Source organism: Eucyclogobius newberryi, unplaced genomic scaffold (genome assembly GCF_026437365.1).
Source record: "Eucyclogobius newberryi isolate DKJ021-1_F unplaced genomic scaffold, fEucNew1.0.hap1 SCAF_8, whole genome shotgun sequence".
Lineage (NCBI taxonomy): Eukaryota > Metazoa > Chordata > Actinopteri > Gobiiformes > Gobiidae > Eucyclogobius > Eucyclogobius newberryi.
The window spans coordinates 5118281-5141551 of NW_027316500.1; the positions used below are offsets into that span (position 1 = coordinate 5118281).

Below are 23271 nucleotides of genomic sequence, written 5' to 3' on the forward strand. Positions count from 1 at the left end.
AAAATACTGTATGTCTGTATGATAACACAATCATGCCACAAATGATTTTACATACCAGATAAATAAAGTCTGTTGAAGTGAAAAGTTAATGTGTGATCTTTATTTCGATTTAAGACGGATGTGTGGGCCTCGCTGACCATTTAAAAATATTAATATTGGTAAGGCATATACAGGTTGACTACAGCAGCAAGCCAAATATCTGATTTGGCTCAAACAATTAAAAGAAAAACAAAGAAAACAATTATTTTAAAAATAAATCCATATAGAACCATCCCTGCATCATACTGCTTCCATTTCTACTGAATATTCACCCAAGAAATTCAATGTTTTCACAAATGGGAGCTGAAATGAAGCTCAATCCCAGTCGTAAATACAGCATGTCTTCTCTGTGGGGAGGCCCGATTATCTCCACTGACTTACATCTGCACAGCTCTGATTAAACACATTCACATTCACTCTGGTGCCATTCCACAACTAGACAAACATGTTTATAACGACTTATATGTAAATGTGAATAATGTGAGGCTTTAACGTGTTACTTTTATCAAACCGCACCACCAAATCTGCATATTAAAGGACATGTTTTTCTACTAAACATAAACCAGACAGTTGTTTCATGTCATGGTGCAATATCCTGCATGTGAAGCAACTGTGACCGCTGTGTTGGGCTGATATTCTTGTGACGCAGAGCAGAGCAGTCCTTTGAGCCCTTGTGGCCACAGGGTTTGAAAGCTGCTAAGTGCTCACAAAATAACTAACTATTTATATAGGAACAAGGCCTAAACTAGAGGTCAGAGTGATAAGTACTGGACTGGTGACTATTTGAAAAATGTGGGAACTGAATCCTTCTCCAAACTGAATATTTGGAGAATGACCAAAAGTGCTGCGTGTGAGAAACTGTCCTGGAGGGTCAGGAGGGTGAAGCAGTGACTGAGCAGAGGGATATTTCTGTTCACAAATGTCTTAAAGGAGAACTAAGTAACACTGTGACCTTATTAAACATCTTTGTAAGTCCCTGTGATGGTAAAAAAAATATTTTTGGGGTGTTTGAAGTGCACGTCGTCGCCCCCTGCTGTCTCCGGGCACAAGACGAGCTTTACAACATTTGCCAACATCGACTGGAAGACAACTCTCCTGAGAAACCCTGGCTCTTTCGGCAATGTCAACTGTTTCTACTCGATTATACCGTCTTATTTCCACAAAGAAAGTAAAAAAAAGATTTTGCGTTTGTTCTGGGACAATGTATGCTCTATTGCCAAAGTTGCCTAGTTCTGCTTCAATGTTACTATTTAAGTTATATATATATATATATATATATATATATATATATATATATCTGCATTCTGCCAGATTATTCACAGAGGAAGTGGTGGCAGATGAGGAGTTCCATTTGCACATGGTATTATGAGAGTAGGGGACAGCGAGGGGCCACACGCTCATCCTGCCCGGTCAAACCCAAATCCGTCTGGCCCATAGCAATAATCCAGGAGTGAAACCGCAGTGTCTGCTTGGAATCACACTGAAACAAAAATCCCAACTGCTGATTTTTACAGTCGTAAAAATGACGGCGCTAGTTCACTTTTTAAAATACTTTTTGGTCCAAAAGCTTTATTTGACAGGCCAGTTGTAGCATGAAATGGGGTCGAGGGAGGGCATAGACATTTGGCAAATGTGCCATAGTAGTTATCCATGTGCTACTCCTTTATCTACTGCACCACAGGCAAAGTACTCACTAGTTCATTTTAATTAATTTGTCAGTAACTAAGTACAGTGACGTCCATAGCAATGACAGTCATGTTTATAGCTTAATATACTCTAGAGTGGAAAAGGGCTGAAGATGTATTAAAGGACGTCACGATATAAGAGCAATTTAGCGATAACAATATAATTAATAATATATCTGACACTAGATAAAATGCTTCATAATAGTGGCCTTTACACATCCATTCTAAGTGTTTTAGCTTCTGTTGAGCCTCCTCAGACGACGCTGTGCTTTCTCTGCAGCGCGAATCAAACAGGAAGTAGTGACGCTAACACTGAGCTAGCCAGGTGCTGTTGTGCACGGAGCCCATTGTATTCATTGTGTTTCTATGGCCTAATTTGTTGTTTTGTTTTGAGCTTTTTGAATTCTTCTCATTGGTGTAAGTGCTTTGATCCAAACTCGACACTGGCAATAAGTAAACACATTGTCATTTACTTTAGATTTATTTAGCTTTGCATAATTCAAATCTTGTGAAAGTTCTTGAGCTATTGCTGTTTGTTAGTTCCATTTCCAGGTGGTGATTGAAGATTAGTTTTTCCGACTGGCCTGGACGAGTGGAGTGAAACCTTTGGAGGAACTTGCTCAAACTTTATGCCTCAAGATGATTCTGCTTCACCTGAGGATTCTTCTGCAATGGATAAACCTCCTTCAACCCAAACACAAACTAAAGTGGAAACCAGGAGTGAGTGTTTCATACGAGTTGAAGACTGTTTACAATGTGCCATCTTGTTCTGAATAATCAATGTTTCAATACTGGGAGTGAAAGTTAAAGGTGCACCATGTCACGTTTCCTCGGGAGGGTCTACCACCTGCTTGTCTTTATGGAGATGTAATTGTACATATCCAATAAATACATTTAATTAAACATAAAATTGTTCCATAGATTTAGTTCACTTTTGATATTGTTTTGACTAATTTGTTTGTAACAAAAAGTGTATTTGAAGAGAAGATATAATCATACTCTTTTTAGAGACCTACAGCTGTTTAATGATGATTTTTGTAGTCGACTTGTCAACCTATTATTTGTATTGCACATTGAAACGTTTTTAATACATTTGAACCAAATAAAGGATGAAACATGGTGAGTGAAGGATAGAGAATATTATTGATGGAAATCTGATGTTTTTTACCAAACTTTTAACTTTTATCACTGTAGTTTTGCTTGTGCTTTAGTCTCTGGTCCATGATTATCAAAATACAACTACACAAATAGCCAATTCATTGTTGCAGTTGATGAAAATATGTTTCACACACAGCCCTAACCAACTCCAGGACTTTACAGCGCTGTTCGTCTCCAGGAAATAGCTCCTCTACAACCATTGGTCCATCAGAACCGACCTCAGCCAACGGCCAATCAGATTCATCCACACAGTCAGGCTCAACTCTACTTGATGATAGGAAACCACCGCCAAAGCGTCCAACCAATGGGCAGTCAGCATCAGCACCAGACCTGCACCTTTAACCATTACAACCCAAACTTGACTTGTGGATTTCACCTGCCAATCTTAGCTCCAGCTTCTAGAAACTTCATCAGATCCTTTAAGTAGCAACGCAATAAGAAGATGAAGACGCAGAGAAGACGCAGAGAAGACGAAGAAGACGCAGAGGAGTCAACCTTTTTCCTCAAATTGGACACTTCTAGGACAATGTAAAACAAAAGCTATAAAACCACTCTAAATATAGTTCAGTCTTGATTTGTATTAGTTTAATTTTGCAAATCTTTACTCATCATTTTTATATTAACATCAAATATTCTCCTTGAAACTGGCTACTACAGTAAATGTATGAGTGTATGTAACTTAAAGAAGACATATTATACTATATATACTTCAGGTAGTTACATCTGTAGATTGTAGTTTTTGTTAATTATAAACCACAATATTCAATAGGATTCAAAAAATCTATTGCTATTTTAATTAGATATGGCCATTGTGTACAGTGGCAACAAACTTCAAACAGAGTAAATCTCAGCGTTTAGTGCTTACTGACCGAGCCGAGCCAAAAGAGCTGTAAATACCAGCTGCCGTAAAAGTTAATTGTTTTGCAAAAGGGCTAAATCAATTCGGCTTAGGAGCGAGAACAATGTACACAAACTAGACAAAAAGAGACCACACAAGAGCTTTAAGTTACTTATCAGTCTCTATTATGTCTCTCCGAAACACTATGCGGTACTTCAAACAGAGCCACAACAATAAAACAATCAATCAGATTAAGTTTTGTTTAAGTAAACTCAACTTATTTGACCTAATTGGACTTGGCTTGGAGATAAGAGCATGTCCCTCCAGGGCTACCATACTAAAATTACAGAGCGGTTTCATCATCACCGTTTATGTCCCAGTATTAGCCTTGGATCGTTACATTTACACAAGAGCACATTTTCACACGTTAACTGGAGTAGAAGCTGTCAAAAAGACAAACAAACCAAGTATCTATGCAATACTGTACATTCTACAGAGCTGTGGGAGAATTACACGACAGTTATCCCCATAAAGAAAATGAACTCATTTAAAGATAACAACCTTTATATTCACCTGCAATTCAGGCATGAACTAGACTCATTCAGTCCATTTCAGAGCTAAAATGTCCTGTACTAAAATGTCAAATGTCCTGTACTAAAATGTCAAATGTCCTGTACTAAAATGTCAAATGTCCTGTACTAAAATGTAAAATGTTCTGTACTAAAATGTCAAATGTCCTGTACTAAAATGTAAAATGTTCTGTACTAAAATGTCAAATGTCCTGTACTAAAATGTCAAATGTCCTGTACTAAAATGTCAAATGTCCTGTACTAAAATGTAAAATGTTCTGTACTAAAATGTCAAATGTCCTGTACTAAAATGTCAAATGTCCTGTACTAAAATGTCCTGTACTAAAATGTCAAATGTCCTGTACTAAAATGTCAAATGTCCTGTACTAAAATGTCAAATGTCCTGTACTAAAATGTCAAATGTTCTGTACTAAAATGTCAAATGTCCTGTACTAAAATGTCAAATGTCCTGTACTAAAAAGGAGCGGCACAGGAGTGGGACAGCAGGACAGGAGTGGCACAGGAGTGGGACAGCAGGACAGGAGTGGCACAGGAGTGGGACAGCAGGACAGGAGCAGGACAGGAGTGGGACAGCAGGACAGGAGCGGGACAGGAGCGGCACAGGAGTGGGACAGCGGGACAGGAGTGGCACAGGAGTGGGACAGCAGGACAGGAGTGGCACAGGAGTGGGACAGCAGGACAGGAGCAGGACAGGAGTGGGACAGCAGGACAGGAGCGGGACAGGAGCGGCACAGGAGTGGGACAGCGGGACAGGAGCAGGACAAGAGCGGGACAGCAGGACAGGAGCGGGACAGGAGCGGCACAGGAGTGGGACAGCGGGACAGGAGCAGGACAAGAGCGGGACAGCAGGACAGGAGCGGGACAGGAGCGGCACAGGAGTGGGACAGCGGGGCAGGAGCAGGACAGGAGTGGGACAGCAGGACAGGAGCGGGACAGGAGTGGGACAGCAGGACAGGAGCGGGACAGGAGCAGGACAGGAGTGGGACCGCAGGACAGGGGAGCGGGACAGGAGCGGGACAGTGGGACAAGAGCGGGACAGGAGTGGGACAGCAGGACAGGAGCGGGACAGGAGTGGGACAGCGGGACAGGAGTGGGACAGGAGTGGGACAGCGGGACAGGAGCGGCACAGGAGCGGGACAGGAGCGGGACAGGAGCAGGACAGGAGCAGGTCAGGAGTGGGACAGGAGTGGGACAGGAGTGGGACAGGAGTGGGACGGGAGTGGGACGGGAGTGGGACAGGAGCGATTCCCCACCACACACTCAGGAGTGGTAAAGCTCAAACATCAAGTATGTAATTCACAATTCATTAATTTCAGTTTTTAGTATAAAAAGTTAAAGTTAGCACACTTTACTGCGTGTAATGTATAGTTATAGTTTTTATTTACAAAATAGTAGTGTTGACACAAAGTTTTAGACATTAGGGAAATGCTTGATGCCAGGTAGGAACAGACCATGAGTGAAAATGGGGAATTAGACTAAAAATAGTCAACACCATCATGCACCAAATTATTTTATTTCTCAGATAAATACATCTTATACATAATACATTGTTATTATTTTTACCCAAGCAAAAATGTGTGATCTTGTGAAAATAATCTTAATATCGGTATTTCAAAAATATCGGTATTTCAAAATATCGGTTATTGGCCACAACAGCAAGACAAATATTGAATATCGGCTCAAATCACCAATACCACATAATGAAAACAGGCACGAGAAAGTAATTTGTAACAGTTCTTAAATTTTACTTAATTTGTTTCTCCCTGGTCTTAAAAAAATAAAAACAATAAAAATAGTATAATTAGTATTTTTATAACCTTGTCCAAAATGCATAAAATACTCCCTTTAATGACATTTCTTGAGTATTAGTCACTGGAGTTCCCCCGCTGCACACTGAATCTGTAACAAAGAATGAGTGGGAGTGACCCACAAAGCCAGTGCAGGAGATGAAGTTATTTGAGCTGTGATCACTTCCCATGCCAGAATAATCACAACCTTTCACCCTAAATCTGCCCAATTCCACTTGTCTCTGTCCTCTGGCTCAGGACAAGCACTCGTGAGGCCGGGATAATAGAATGAACAAAGCCAGGAGACGGTGAAGTGTGACCCCCCATGATTCCATGCCTCTGCCCCCCGGTGAGAGCAGGGGAGTGGGCCGATCCTGTCCCCCCGCCCCTGTGACCTCTGGGGGGCGGCTGCCTTTGTCGACGCTGCTTAGGCAACACATCCTGGAAAGCTAATTTGCCCTTCTGAAGTTGCTCACTGGAGTTGTAGAAGGCCTCCTGCATTCCTGTGTTAAACAGTGCAGTACGATGTATGCAGAGGATTTGGAATTGTATGAAATTCATAGTGTGACTGAATAAAAAGACTGAACTTAGTGTAATTTATAACAACAACGGTCATCTTAAAACAGATATGAAGTGTATAAGAAGAAAGACTTTTCATTTATCGCTAACAAGTTTAACTTTGTGATATAGATATACAAATATATAAATAAAAACACTACACAGCCCCACACCTTCGGGCCGAGGAGGAAACCGCGCCCCTTCACCCAAAGTGTCTAGGGGCTCTGATGGAAACATGGATGACACCGCTCCAGCTCCATTTTCTATTGCTTCCCGTTCTCATCTTCCATGAATGAAGAATGTGTCACGTTCTGGTGGTGGGTCACTACTACCATCCCAGGACTGTTCATTATCTGCCGCGCTGCTGTTGTTGACTTTGGAGACAGGAAGAAGAAGCAAAACGACATGCATTTGGGTCATGGCGTTCTCTGTGAGTCAAGACGCTGCCCGTGCCAGAATACTGACCTAAACTTGAACATTGACTGCACGTAAACGTATGTAATCAATGTAAACTCTGATAGTTACAGAAGAAAACTTTGTACAGCCCTTTTCCACTCCTCTACGCTGTGAAAATATCCGCGCACTAGCTCATTAGCGGCATCCACCTCTGCTGTCAGCGCTGGAAACCCATCTCCGCCTCCGAGAATAGGAAGTCTCAAGTGCCTGGGACGGTTCGGGGTGTTGCGGAGGGGCATTTGATACAGCTTTCAAAAATAAACACTGTTCGCTCAGACGGGGTCACAGAGAGGACGCTTTACGCCGCAACCTGCAGCTAATGCTATTAAAGGATGCAGCGAGGCTCAAAGGCACAACTTCAAAGTCGAGAAGTGGAAATACACCCAATGCCCCCAAGGATAAGCAAGAAGAAAGGGGTTCTCAGGTAGCGCTAGCTAGCTAACAAGCTCCCGGTAATCCTGTTATGTCGGTTAATATCGCTAGCATTGGCCACAAAAAATATAGGACATTTTGCAACATTTCGGAATGTCTGACCTGGACGGCAGGTTAGTTTAGGTTGTGTTTAAGGAAAGTTATTTTGTGTCAAGGTTTGTGGCTAATCGTTGTTAATTTCTGGGTTTGTTAGCAAATATTGAGCAGCAAATCATTGTCCCACAGCACAAATGTAAAGGTGGTAAACCTGATTTTTACAGCCTTAAATCTTGAAAAATACATACATTCTGAACGCGCTTATAAACTCACCGCTTACTTACTCACCGGTGAGTTTATAAGAGCTTTTCACAACTCGGCGAGGCAAGAGCGAGCTTTGCCGTTAAACACATAGCATGCTAACAGCGCACTTCCTGCTTTTCACCCAAAGAGCTGCTTTTACAGTATCTCTGTATTATATTATATATTACTGATCTCACTTTTTACTTTAGATAAAAATAAATTGTGGACAGCCCCTTTAAGGTGACAAAACATGATAGTTTTTATTCAATCACAGTTTTATCGAAGCCACATTTAGAATTTGTGAACCTAAAAACAAAAACACAAAACAGGTTCAACATTCGTGGATTTTGTAATTGATCATTTATCATTAAAAAAATAGTGTCTTTCCAGAATGGTAATACTGGAGAAGACAAGAGACTGCAGAGTGGGGACATGCAGAATGGGGGACATGCAGAGTGGGGGACATGCAGCGTGGGGGACATGCAGAGTGGGGGACATGCAGAGTGGGGGACATGCAGAGTGGGGGACATGCAGCGTGGGGGACATGCAGAGTGGGGGACATGCAGAGAGTTTAGGTGGAGAATCACAATAGGAGGTTTAGTCCCAGCAGAGGCCGGGAAAACCGTGAATCTAATCCTGTTTGGACTGTTTGGTGAGCACACACTGGCTCTAAGCAACTTAAAATCTCCAAAAGGCTAAATGAAAATTGTGCAGCCACTGAGCACGCCACTGAGCACAACACTGAGCACGCCACTGAGCACGACACAGAGCATGACACAGAGCATGACACAAGCACGCCACTGAGCACACAACTGACCACGACAATGAGCACGCCACTGAGCACGACACTGAACACGCCACTGAGCGCGCCACTGAGCACGACACTGAACACGCCACTGAGCACAACACTGAGCACTTCACTGAGCACGACACAGAGCATGACACAGAGCATGACACAAGCACGCCACTGAGCACACAACTGACCACGACAATGAGCACGCCACTGAGCACGACACTGAACACGCCACTGAGCACAACACTGAGCACTTCACTGAGCACGACACAGAGCATGACACAGAGCATGACACAAGCACGCCACTGAGCACACAACTGAGCACGACAATGAGCACGACACTGAGCACAACACTGAGCACGCCACTGAGCACGACACAGAGCATGACACAGAGCATGACACAAGCACGCCACTGAGCACACAACTGAGCACAACAATGAGCACGACACTGAGCACGACACTGAACACACCACTGAGCACGACACTGAGCATGCAATTGAACACACTGAGCACGACACTGAGCATGACACTGAGCACGCAATTGAACACGGCACTGAGCACGGCACTGAGCACGATACTGAGCACGACACTGAGCACGACACTGAGCACGACACTGAGCACGACACTGAGCACGATACTGAGCACGATACTGAGCACAACACTGAGCACGACACTTAGCACGACACTGCACACTTAGCTTCAAAGAGTCATCTTCGCTCTCTTCAAATATCTTTACTATCATTAAATAAGGATCTGGTAAGTCGCCCGCAGCGTCTGGAGTTTGTGTCGTCCCCATTTCACGCTGCTCTGTCCTGTCTAATAAAGCCTATGGTCCCAAAAAATCCTACACAAATATATATATGCAGAGTTATACAGAGAAATACCTGATGACTACTGCATAAAGAGTCCAATGTGCTGACAGGAGGTGGGCCATATCAATATTTAGATGATATGGTGAATAAATGCAGAATTTGACTATAAAATATATCGTTCATAGTAAATGCTATAAAAAGAGCAGATGAAAAGTAAAAAAGTTTTGTTGGATATCGGGATACTCCAAATAAATACAGAGATATTCATTGTTGTCAATATCGCTGAGCCTTATTGTGTACATGAAATACACGTTGTAATACCAAATATACCCAGCCCAAGTGTGTATGTTTCTACAAAATTCCCTAAATACCCAAACTAGCTTGAGGAGGGCACAACCACCTAAGCTCCATCTTCCTGCTTTCATCTCTTTTCCTGTTCCTCTTCATGTCACCATATCCTCCCAGAATTCCCTGCTTCCTGTGGGGGCTCACGACCCCCCCTTCCCCAGCAGCTCCTCTCAGATGCTGCATATAGAATTCCAGCGTCTCCCTCCTCCACAGCGTGACTAAAGCCCGCTCAGAAGCCTGTGTGAAGCTGCCAGCAACAGGTGGAAAGTATAAAATTGTCAGATCAAGAGTCGTCTCTCGCTTCACGGACCCGTACAAAAAAAACCTCTCCTATAATCAGAAGCATTCATAAAATTGCGCCGTGTAAGTTTCCACTGGGCCGGGTGGTCACCAATCATTGTGCGACACTGGGAGTAATATGCTCTTTGATAGCGGGACGCAGTTAGCCTATAGATCAAATTGGCTTGTAACTTCTAACACATGTTCTAGTTATTTATTCCACTCACAATATTAAAGCAGGTTGTTATGTGATTTCTTGGCAAATAATGGTTTCCTGTAATCTTCAGAGAGGTTGGGAATGATTGCGACGGGGCTGAAGGCTGAAGCTTGGCAGGAGTAAAAAGTACAACATTGTAAGAAGATACTTTGATCAGTGATAAGCTGCTGCTGGGAGTGAAAGTAATGGTGGGATATTGTAGCTGGAGGAGGTATTATTCATCCTGTTGACCTCTTGACCCCTGCCAGGTCATGGTAAAGTATCATTTTACATAGACACAAGTACAAATCAGTGAAAAACGAATGACTTATGCAACAATATTGGAATGACAATATGGTCAAATGTTATGGATTGTGTGGCAGAGGATTGCATGGACCATGATGCTTTGCTCCATTTCAGTGAAGCCAAGCTGAAGATGATGTTAGTAAGAACGTATTAAGTCTTATTGATTGTTACATCCGAGATTAGTGTCATCAAAAAGAGCGATTATTTTAGTACTCGACTAGTCAGCAATAATTTTTTCGATAAAAAATATTTGTTTGACTCGTCTCAATGCAACTCTTGTGCATTGAGTCTTTTTAAATGGTGACTGAAGGCTTCTATTGTATTTATTATATATATTTACAAAGAAAGTGTAATATTGATGAAACTCTTTTTGATATTAGAATATATTTTCATATTTCATGAGTCTGTACAGTCCAGATAAGGATTATCAAATACGATAATCAAAATATGACTACGATTCTATATTTTTGTTTTAAAGTTTGCTCTCTCAATAACTCAAATATCTGTTCTTTGAGTAAAATAAAACTGATCCAATGCTTGAAAATAGCAGATACATAAGTAAATTTTAGGATATTGAGAAATGTTCCATAATTCTAACATAACACATTTACATAGAAACTTCTAAAACTTCATGGACTCTTGAGTAATTAGCCAGTTTAAGCAGCGTGTTACTTCGATCACTCAATTCGCTGATACATCATGCAAAGCTCGGACCCAAACGGTGCTTTTGGTTTAGAATCCATCCCACCAGTGAGGAGGAGGTCAAGTCAGGACACGTACGTTCACACCTGCAGAGCTCAGCAGAGACGTACATCCAAGGTGACCGCAACATGCTGCTGTGCTCTTAGCTCCTGACTGCAGACGGGGAATATACGCTCAGAGACTACAATGTACTGTTAATGCTACTTTAAACAAAGTCATGACCATATTCTTTATACAAAATAGTTAGGAATAAATTAACTCTTGTTTCGTTGATGTATTTTTAATGTGTATGAACAGTGAGAGTTTAATCTCAGTATTTATAAGAATAATAATATCAAATCATTTAATACTGGTGTTTTGATGCGACTTCGTGTTGAGTTTGATGTCGTTTTTTGGTGCGGGTTGGAAAAAGTCCAGCCTGCCGTTCTGTCGCAGATACAGGAAGCATACAACTCCACAGAGGTGAACAGCTGTTATAGTCTAACAAAGATGTTTTTTTTAAAGTATTTTTTGTCCCGTAGGCTTTATTAGACAGGACAGTGCAGCGTGAAATGAGAACTTGGGAAGGACACTGCAGTAAACTGTCAAACTCACTTAAAAGATACTCTAAAACCGCTTTTGGCAAATCGTATCGTGACAAAGCAGCATCATCCCACCCCTAGAAGATCATAATCAGAAAAAGGTTTATTGCCTTTGTAAGTAAACTAAATTCACAAACTATAAGAATTTGACTTTTCCAAAATCCTTCTGCCTGAACACAAAGAGCTTGGGTGGCCTTTAATAGCTTTGTCCTGCTGAACAGAACCTCTCCAACAGTCGAACTCTGCTTTCTGCGTGACTCATTCCTTGCATTGTCGACCAAAACAAAACCTGCAAGTCTGGACAAGACTCAACATTTTTTCCAAGTCCACTTCAACCCTCTTTCTCTTGTATATATGTCAATCTCTCGCTAAAGCACGAGTCTCACTTCAAACAGCCTGCTAAATACTATTGTGATGAAGTCAGCTGACTCCTTTAGTGAGGCTGCTTTAAACTTGTGCCAGACAACCTGAGGTGATCTGCTCCAACAATGTCTGTCTGACTCGCCGATACTTCCACCCCCTCCTCGCTTTTGGCCTTTGTTTTGCCATTGCATGCAAACATATTCACCCCTCATTATCCCACAAGCGCTACCAAGTTCTTCCTCACTCCAATAACTTTAGAAATGTCATCGCTGGCGCCGCAAATCGCTTGATAAAACGTTCGTACTGACGTTGTCCCGTGTTTTTTCAGAAGCAAACGTTCTAAACAAAGTCTTTACGAGGGTAATTGGCAACAGTTCCTGCCTGGATGGTTCCTATTCTTTTACGAGGGACTTGTTGCCGTTAGCTTGGCGCGGTGTTTGCAGGTGTTGCCATGGCAGCGGCGGAGGCGGCCCACATTTTTGCAGGAGCTGGGCCGAGCGAGAGGGAGACGGGAGGAGGAGAGAGAGTGAATGAGTTTGGTCTGGTGGTGTGACAGGTCGGCTCTTTAGCATCTCAAAGCATCTGGGTTGGATTCAGCCGTGGGAGTGGGGCGAGGGCTTTTCTGGCTCGCTATCTTAAATGCATACGCTATATACTCCACAATGTTTCAACTTAAATGGACTGTCTATAACTCAATAGAGCCATCTAACTGGATTCTGCCTTCAAGGTTTACAATAAGAGAAATCAAAGTATTGCTTCCCCTGCACTCAACTCAAAAGAATCACACTGCTTTACTGATAGCTAACAGTCTTTGCTAAATGTTCAACAACACTCTTCTTTAGATCAACTTATTCTTACCATGATAGACTATAAACTATAATATCGTATCGTCAAACGTCATACTACAATAATATTGTGGTGTGAATATACAAATATACTGTTTTGTTGCAGAAATATCAAAAATAAATTGAAGGAACTACAACAACCATGATCCTTTGCTCGAGTTCAGTGCAGACAGCATGGAGACATGAGAGTTGGGATTTTAAAAGGTAAAAGTATATCTGACTATGTATCTATGTGTCTGTCTGAAAAAAAATGTCATATTCATAGACCTTTCATAATCCAAACAACTGATAGATTAATCAAATTAATAATAATTTGTTTAATCTACTAGCAAAATAATCATTTGTTTTTGTTTCATTCTATTCTCACCAAATTTGACCAAACTGATGTAGCTTCAGGAGTACGCGTGCCGCAGTTTGAGAAACGCTGTCATAAATAATCCTGCTGATGTAAAAAGCCGAGTACCCAACACTAAACTCATAACCGTTATCTTAATACGCCACAATTAAAAGTTACCAAGTGTGTCGCACCAATTGCAAAAAGTTATAATTGTGTTCTAAAACTCAAAATGACAGGCACCAATTTGAATTCCCGTGTGAATATAAATGAGCTGGTGTCTTTGTACCCACCCAGAGACACAGAAAGTGCAGGTCATTTGGGGACAATCTGTCAATCACACACCAGATGCTGCCGGCCGCAATATATTGTGCTCTATAATGAGGTTGCGCAGAGGTGACCGGGACAATAAAGGCCGAGTTAATCTTTAGACCTGACAAGAAGAACATGATGGTGTGCTCCTCCAGTCAGTGTAAGAGGAAACCCCAAAATAACAGCAGCGTGCTCAGTGCTGACCACTCACCAAGCTCCTCCAGTTCAATCAACACACAGTCAATCATTTACCTGTCGGGTTTGTTACTGAATGTAGCTCCTGGTGCGGATGGCATTTTGTTTATTCATTAGTACTAAAGTAGTTTTACCCTCAAAAGAGCTCCTGCAGATGTTGCCACACAATCTTGTCTTATTAGCAGCAAATATATATCACAGAGCTCTACTCTGTGCACGTTTATGCCCCAAGTACACACGGCAGTATTCACCAGAGGGAGCTGGAATTGCACCGTCAACCTGTGGGTCTGTGGGTCTGACCGCTCCACCAAGGATGCTTATGTCGAGAGTGCGGACCTTTGGATCAGAAGATGACCACTCTGCCAACTGAGCCACTGCCTCCCGGTGGTTTACTGTCAGGTGTCCATATCATCCAAACAGATTTGTGCAATATATAATGTTGTATAATGATATATTAACTCTATTAAACACTTTTAATAGAGGACACTCTGTGATTCTATTATTGGTGACGGCGAGATAAAAGCACATGAATGCAAACAAGCCAGAACTCCAGCTTCTCATCTCTGAAACCTAAGCACCCAAGGGCCACATGAATGCAGCATTAACCACGTAGCACGTCCGTCTGTCCGTCTGTGAGAGTCGGATCTCTCCTTCACTGGAACTCCTCCAGGTTTCTACGCTTTTTTCCCAAAGAGGTTTTTTTTGTAGTTTTTCCTGGCCGAGAAGGAGAGTCTAAGGACAGAGGACCCTGGGACATCGTCCCTCGCCACCACAGACATTGTCTGACTCCCTCGCCACCACAGACATTGTTGATTCATTTCTCCCTGTGGCCCTCAGAGGCAACTGTTGTTGTGATTTTGGGCCTTACAAAAATAAATTGATTTGATTTGATTTGAGCTACAAAACTGTATTTGACCATTTTAGGAAGTCTACGTCTACTTTTTACAAAAGGATGTACAAGCTTATTATTTGGAACAAGTTGTATTTAAAAAAAAAAAAATCATTATTGAGTTGAGTTGGGACATTTAACCGATTGAGAAATACAAACCATAGTCTCATTATAGATTTAATTTGCATGATACATAGTTGCACATAAATGGTCAGTGATTTCGCTCCCTTTATTAATCCTAAAGGTGTGTCATGGACTTTGCTGTTAATCTGCTGTGATGGTTAAAACATCTTTGAGCCTACCGTTCTAATGACTGGAACAAACTTTTTAAACAGATCAATTGCCATGTGATATTAAAAAAGGGTACAGCGTGTGCAGAGGAGCGTGCGGTGACTTCTGCAGGGTTTTTCCAGTGTCCCGGGCAGGCCGTGGTCAGACAGCAGACAGTGGAAATAGCTCACATGCCGGTGGTAGAGAGCGCGGAATCTAGTCTAGCATCCAGAAGTACTGTGTGTCGACCTCATACACCTCCACCTGGGACTCTACACACAGCAGGACCAGAAACCTGCAATATGTGACCAAGAAGGAAGGAAGATTGTTCTCACGTCCTACTTTCTGTGTGAATATCCTTATAATATGTATAGTAACTTTTACTGCAGCATTTACAGAGTTTAGTCTTTTGCTCTTTCAATCCACAAAAATCCACAGTTTCTTAGTCTTTACTGTGTTGACACGAACGGATCATGTGTTTCTTCGATTGGTTAATACGCTTGTCAATCACACTCATTTGAAATTGTGTTGACAGGCTGCAGTTACAGAGATATGCGTCTTTGTGAAGCATTATAAAAGTGTGTAGTCTATGTAAACACTGTAAACCATCAGATCAGATTTTACTATGAGAGAATCTGATTTGAATTTACATCCAGGCAGCTGTTCAGATTGTTGTAACTTGTTATTGTTTGAGCTTTGTAAAGATGTTTTCCCTCCAAAACCACTTCCTTCCCCTCCTGCTGCAGCGACCATTGTCTCAGCGCAGCAGAGGATGAAGAGAAGAAGAAAAGACTGCTCTCATTTGGAAAGTGACCCAAAAACGTATCTACAACTCAATACAAATAGAACAACACACATTTATATAAAAGAATGCTTAAAATGTGCCTTCCTATAGTTTAGTAATCTGCATGGCAAAAAAGGTATAAGGTCAGTATATTGAAGAAAAGTAGACCCATTAAAGATGAGAAAAAATAGTGCACTATTGCATTAGAGTTTGAAAATGAAGCGTAATAATTTACAATAAATAATTAATTGTGATTAGTCAACATATCATTGCTATCATTGACCATAAATATCTATCTAATTAACAAATGACTCAAATAGTGCGTGTCCCAGTAATTTTTGCTTTGTGACACGACCAACGCAACCCGCCTTTTTCAACCCGTCTTTTTCAACCCCCCCTGGATCTGCCCCTGAGCAATGATGCATTTTTAACTATGAATCAGCACGAGTAATAATCACTTCCAAAGGAACTGGGAGTACAAGCGCAGGAGCAGAGCCAGACATAGAGGAAGGCAGACACAGGTAAATCAGCTCTCTCAGAGAAATCAAGGACAGACGTTTAAGCTTCAAAATGCTGTTTGTTTTGCTCAGATTAAAGATATATATATGTTTCTCCGACTGTGCAGAGCTTAGTTTGCTTTTTAGCAAACGGTAGGAGGTAAAGGACACTTCAATGCCTACAACAATTAATTTCCCCAACACACAGACTCGGCCCAGCTGTGTGTGATCCCAAAGTCTGCTTCAGTGATAAATGTGAGCGTAGCTGCAGTGTTCCTGTTGTTTATCCGGTTTGATACAAATATTTACTTGATTTTCATTTGTAGATGTTAGGTACAAACTAAATATCAAGCAGAGTTGTAGTCCTTTATATTTCTTATTAAATAGAAGCAGATCTTTCCCATTATAGATGTGTATTGAGCTCTTACTGGAGAAAACCTCATTTCTCACTATTGCCACAATAACTTCAGATTATTGTGATGTCATCTGCATAACCTCTGTAACATCTTCATCGAGACAAGCAGATGGCGGCACTTTGCACCAGAGAATTTACATTGTGCATCTTTAAATGTTAGATCATTCCATAAGTTCACATTAACGCTCTTTGTTTTCTGTTCCTTTGTAACTGTGTAACGACCTACCTTTTTCAAACTTATTCTCGAATGTTCGCAATAACATCTTCTCACTAGCTTCACCCATAACTCGTAGAAAATGTGACATGACAAAGTGTAAAAACTGGGATCTAATAGGGCTCAATATAACCCAATGAGACACAACGCCGCCCCCGAGTACAGCCAGCTAAAAAACGCAGCCAGGCAAATGAGTTTCACAGCACATTACATAAGCTGCAACCGCGATGCATAATTCACCCGCTCTCATCATAGAGAATATTTGAAGCTGCGAAACAAACACGTGCCCCAAAAAAACACACCACGGCAAAAAGACGGGAGTGTGAGGAAAAAGACAGCGGTCGTAACGTGTGCCATTGCAGGGCTGATTCGCGCCCGTCCCAAGCGTGCGCAGGTCTGACATAAATACCTAACATATGCGGGACAAACAGGGTAAAGACTGGAGCGAATAATGAGGCTTCAATAGGAGGAGATGAAAAGAGGACGTGTCCCAGTTATGCGCCGTTCATTCCATGTTTGAAGCCTTGTGAGAAGAAATGCACTGCGCTGTGAGGTTAAGAAGAACATGCAACGCTTTATTGGCTTTTTATTCATTGGAAACGTCTTAAGCGGGCAGTGCAATTGATCATATCTTAGTCTAAGAAATGTGACAGTTTTTTGTGTGTTAAATAGCATTGATTAAAAGTCTGTATTGATGTTCAGGGAATTCATACTGAAAGCCATTTAAGGCTATTTAAGACCAAATAAAATCTAAAAGAAAATGATGATTGATCAATATGAGGAAAATAATCTTGATAATTGTTTTCCTCATATTGTCCAGCCCTAAGTATTGGCATATTATATATCATATTTTCCTGCATAAGTCCTGCATTATGCACTTTTCTAATTAAAGGTCCTGTATTATGCACTTTTCTAATTAAAGGTCCTGTATTATGCACTTTTCTAATTAAAGGTCCTGTATTATGCACTTTTCTAATTAAAGGTCCTGTATTATGCACTTTTAGAATTAAAGGTCTTGTATTATGCACTTTTCTAATTAAAGGTCCTGTATTATGCACTTTTCTAATTAAAGGTCCTGTATTATGCACTTTTCTAATTAAAGGTCCTGTATTATGCACTTTTCTAATTAAAGGTCTTGTATTATGCACTTTTAGAATTAAAGGTCTTGTATTATGCACTTTTCTAGTGAATGATCCTGTATTATGCACTTTTTTAACTTTTTCAAATACCTGGCCAAAAGCCTTTCATAAAAGTTAACAGCAAAAAAATGTCAGTATTTGAATGGAAACACAAAAAAGTACCAGTGCTTCTGATTTCTGAGCAGGCTGTGATTGCCAACATGGGGTGGAAAACTGTGTAAATCCCCACCTAATGACATCACAAGGTGGATCAGACAAAACTGTTTCAAAGTCAAGAAAAATAAATTAAGCACGGCTATTTCCAGTATGACACAAAGAGATGAGTCTGGTGAAGGTGATGTGAGGATCATACTTGGTTTAAGAGCCTCATGAAGCGAGAATAAACCAAAGAATCCATGATTAATTTTGGCTAAACACGAAAAATTGGGATCCAACCGCCTACAAATAGCATAATAAGTAGATAAAAGTAGACAATAAGCATGGGACAAGATCTTGCAAGATAAATTTGCAACACAAGATTGTGCAAATGGAAAATTATGGGCTTAGTTTGTCACAATGCTGGTGAGTTACATGTCTTAAGAGGCAGTAGTTCAAAAAAGCAGTGCTAAATACACAGCAAAAATACATAAAATCTAAGTAAACTAGAAATTATGTGGCCAACATCATGAATTGACACGGGACTGTTAAAACGTGACAAAAACATAACTTGAACACCACTATTTATCAATTTCAAATGATGTCAAAATCTGTTCTTTTGTCTCATCCCAGCCTCAATGGCGACTGGAATTAAACATTTAGAGCATTTATTCTACAAGTCTGGCCACAGTCATTAAAAAACCTCTAATTTAATCACATGTAATGCCAGCTGCTCTGACTAATCATTCGTAGGCACACTTTTCACACATATCGACGGTGACTGTTACGTAACAATGGACGAGGTGGGAAGATCGTGATCGTGTTGGAGGCATGATATCCAGCACTCGTTTAGCCATTGACGGTGTAATCTATATGAATGCAACTTGTTTGTTCTCTAACACATCCACTTTTTACAGCCAATCCCAGCAACAAATAAAACTAAACCCTCACCAAAAAAGTGAACCAAGCTAAAGAAACGTAAATCCAGACTTGACAAGGCGCGTGAAATCTCCTCAGCTTCTGTATTCAAACACGTCTCACGGTTGCCAACGGCCCGGAGCGACTATCACTCAATTAGTCTTCATTTGAACTATTTACCATGACCTAAGCACGTTTCCCCCCTCCTCACCTCCTCACTGCACTTTTACAACACCTGTGTGCCCATCTGCGCCCCGTTTACAACCAACCACGTCATTTTCGCTGCTCGGGCCAAAACACCTCGGCAGGATAATTATACCATCTCCTCCCGGCGTGACGTCCGTTTTAAATCTACTATTACTGCTACTGCTACTTCTAAAAGAGATCTCTTATCGTAAAGACAACGGCTGACACATCACTCCGAGGCCATAACCAACTTGAGGAGAACGTGTAATTTGTGACTTGGGGCAAATTTGCCGCAGCGTAATTATGCCAGGCCGAAACACAATGCCCTGTCATCAAAAGCAAAACAAAAGGTTCCTGTTTAGACTCTGGATGTGAAATAGCAACTTGGTGGTGTTTCAAAAGGCCAGGAATAGATATGCTGGGCCATGCGCTTTCTTATCTCCAACAGAAGTGTGCGTGAGGATAGAATGACAATCCTCCTCCTCTCTTCGCTTGCCTTTGAGGCCAACTGTCCAAAAGCCAGGGACAGCTTCTGAGAGGCTGAAGTTTCAAATCAATAGCCCACAGTGTGTAATGAGCTGATTAGGAGGCTCCAGATTAGAGAACTCGAGTTACAAACCCACAAAAAACTGCAGCAAAGCCTTGAACTGTCCATAAAAGCTCCATAATGGGTTATTAGACACTATTTTGAAAGGTTTATGGAACAACTGAATGGAAAGTAAGAAAGCACGGAAAGCAAATGACTAGAAATGTATAAATTGGGGCAGCAATAGAAGTGTTTAAGTTAGCAGAAGGCTAACTGGTGTAAATAAAGAATGCAATTTTGAGGACAATTTTAATATTGGAATAATCTCAAAACAGTTAAATATGAAGCTGCTACTGAAGTTGTTAGTTCAAAATAGTAATATCACAATTTTCACTAACTCGTGGCCTACTTAAAGTGATAAAATGGTAAAAGATATGTTCATATGTTCACTAGTATCTCAAATTTCAATCTCAAAGACGGAAAACAAATACAAAATTTTACACGTGAGCAGAAAAAGAACATTTCCATTCCCGTGCAAGGTTTTTCACGACAATTTCAAAATGCTTATTGCTATTGTCTAAATCCTAAAACGCTCAACACATAAGACAGAATGTTTCTTTTCCATTTGTAGCGGTTCAATAGGTTAATGAAATTTGGCAAAACTGGCAACAAAAAAAACAAAAGACATCCAAAGATTAAGGCCATACTCCTACAAGCTGCAGTGTTAAGTTCATCATTTCAAAACAAACCATAAATATTTCATCTTACTTTGATGAAGTTGTCCCGTGCAGGTAATACCACCGTTTGCCCCCTCATCACCACTTTTAAACACCTCACTGTGAATCACAACCTCTACCTACACGTTCAAACCGACTACGTGCTAATAAACTTAATAGGCTTTCATGTGCGTGTTACATTCTAAACTCATTTCCTCACCGCTGTTTTACATATGAATGAGTTTCTTCAGCAACTTTTGTCTGGCCCTCTCCATTCACGCTACGCCTCGGTCTGGAGGCATTTCCGACGTCGACACCTCCTGCCAGCTTAAGTGCTCATTCAAACTTTCCCTCCACAACTTAAGGACATTGCTCCGGAGCCTGGCACTCACCCTCACGAGAGCCCCCCATCGCTGCTTGCAGTTTGTATCCTGAAATCAACTCTGAGCGTGTCGAGCCGTAAAGCGTCCGCGTTTAGATTCCTTCCTCGTCGCTCAGATGCGTGCCGTCTCCTCTGGACTTCATGTCCCACAGTGTTGTGCGGTGCTGCCTGCTCCTCTGGCTGTGCTCCACTGTTCTCTCTCCCGACTCTCATCCCCCTCTGTCTCCGTAAGCCCCGCCCCCGACACCTCCCCCTCCCACACTGTGTCTGCGTTCCCTCTCTTTTAACACGTTCAGTGCAGCTTCGTGCAGGAGGGATTGTGTCAAAGGAGCGCGGGTCAACTTTACTAACGCGATCTGATTGGAGGGATAAAAATAAAGATCAAAGCCACAACTAAATTTGAGTTTTTATTTCATGAATTACCACAAATCAATCATAAATGAGTGAACTAACCCTGACAGAGATGGAATTTACATACTGACTGTTATTACTCGGTGCCAGATGCAATACTTAAGTAGTTATTCACCTTTTCAGACAGGAATGCTTGAGCTTTAAAGTGTTTAGTACATTGTTTTAAGAGGAAAAACATACCCACAGTTGATACCTAAACAAATACTTTCTAATATGGGATACAAGAAGAGTTATAAGAGATCATTCTAGGGGTTTACGAACTGGGACCACTTCAAATGTGTGCAAATACCACCGACCCTAAATACTTCCACAATAATCCACATGAAAATCTTAAAAATAAAATTGATTTGTTTTGAAAAGGTTTACCACTTAAAACCGTTGCAGTGCAAACTCAAAATAAACCAGAGCCCTTTGAATCCTGCACCAGCTCAAGTCAGACAAAGATTGAAGTCCGGCGCAGTTCGGCGTCTCGCTGAGCTTAGTAACCAAACACTGCGGCGTTGCCTTCGTGTTTCTCCTGCTTACGTATTCACCACCTTAAGCTTTCATGCCTGTCCAAGTCCTCCTCAGCCGCCACAATATGCTTCACGATTGCCCAGTGACACGGGCCACATCACAGGGTGCAGCGGTGAAATGAGAGAGGGGGAGGGTCAATTAACCTAGATGGGCCAAATTACATAAGCGCTTGATCGGAGTACAGTCCCGGCCGAGGAGAGAGGAGAGAGGAGAGAGGAGAGAGGAGAGAGGAGAGAGGAGAGAGGAGAGAGGAGAGAGGAGAGAGGAGAGAGGAGAGAGAGGAGAGAGGAGAGAGGAGAGAGGAGAGAGCTGCGAGTCCAACACAAAAGATAAATGTTGCTGTTAAAAGCTGTTTAGTTGTCAGTGTCTGCGGATGGGACGCCCTATCTGAAGGTGACACTGTGTATCTCACTCAGTCATTCATCCAAATTCATTCATACACAACATGACCGCAAACGTCCTAGACAACTTGACTAAATAGACGGTGAAGATTGTGCTAAGAAGGCCATGGGAGACAAACACGAGTGCTGAGTAACGCAGTGCGATAGGAGCAGTTTGTGCTTGTGTCCGTAAAAGAAATATATGTGTCATGGTTACATAACATAAACGTGCATGTTTATTATGCGCTAGTAAAATGAGAAAAGAACATCATCTACAATAGGGATGGTCCAAGGCGGATTTTCTTCTCTTCATTAGACGTTGTGTCCAATATTGGCTGATTTCAATGATGATAAATTGACGGCAAAGCTCATAAATTAAAGTTGTAGTAATGTTCGGGACGTTTCACTTTTCACATGTTGTCTTATAAGATGTGAACATACAGCTACCTTGTTGGCTTCATTGTCCATATATTTACATTGTCCCCTGCATGGCCCTGGGGCCACTCAGACAGCAAATGAAACGTCTGTCACGACCTCGGCACCACTACTGACATGTAAATGCCGGCGTCAAATCTGACTTTTATCATTTGAGGCTACTTTAAAATGAAACCCTTTTTATCTTGTAAGTCACTCATGGTTTTATTTCATCCCGATAAGACTTTCTTACTGTTTTTCTGGCATTAGCCACCGTGCACTTTTACACTTACAGTTGGTGCAGAATTCAGCAGCGCGACCTTTAACTGGAAGCAAAACTCAAGAGCACATCACCCTGATTTTATTGTCTTTGCACTGGCTTCCAGTTTGTTTTAGAATTGATTTAAAGATTGTATTATCTATTTTTGAATAAATAAATGGACTGGCCCCACCTCGGACCTCATCCAAATGTGAACACCAGCATGTGCTTGGAGGTCCGAGGGTACGTCCAGTGCACATGTGCAGTGGAGGAGTGGTTGTGTTTCCGTGTGGATGTTCTCTTGGTGCGATGGCAGAGCAGGTTGAGAGAGT

General features: G+C 41.6%; 1 protein-coding gene across 1 annotated transcript in view; it reads right to left on the reverse strand.

Annotated features, from left to right (window-relative positions):
- lzts2a (leucine zipper, putative tumor suppressor 2a) overlaps positions 1–23271 on the reverse strand; it is a 47338-nt gene that overhangs the window by 11305 nt on the left and 12762 nt on the right.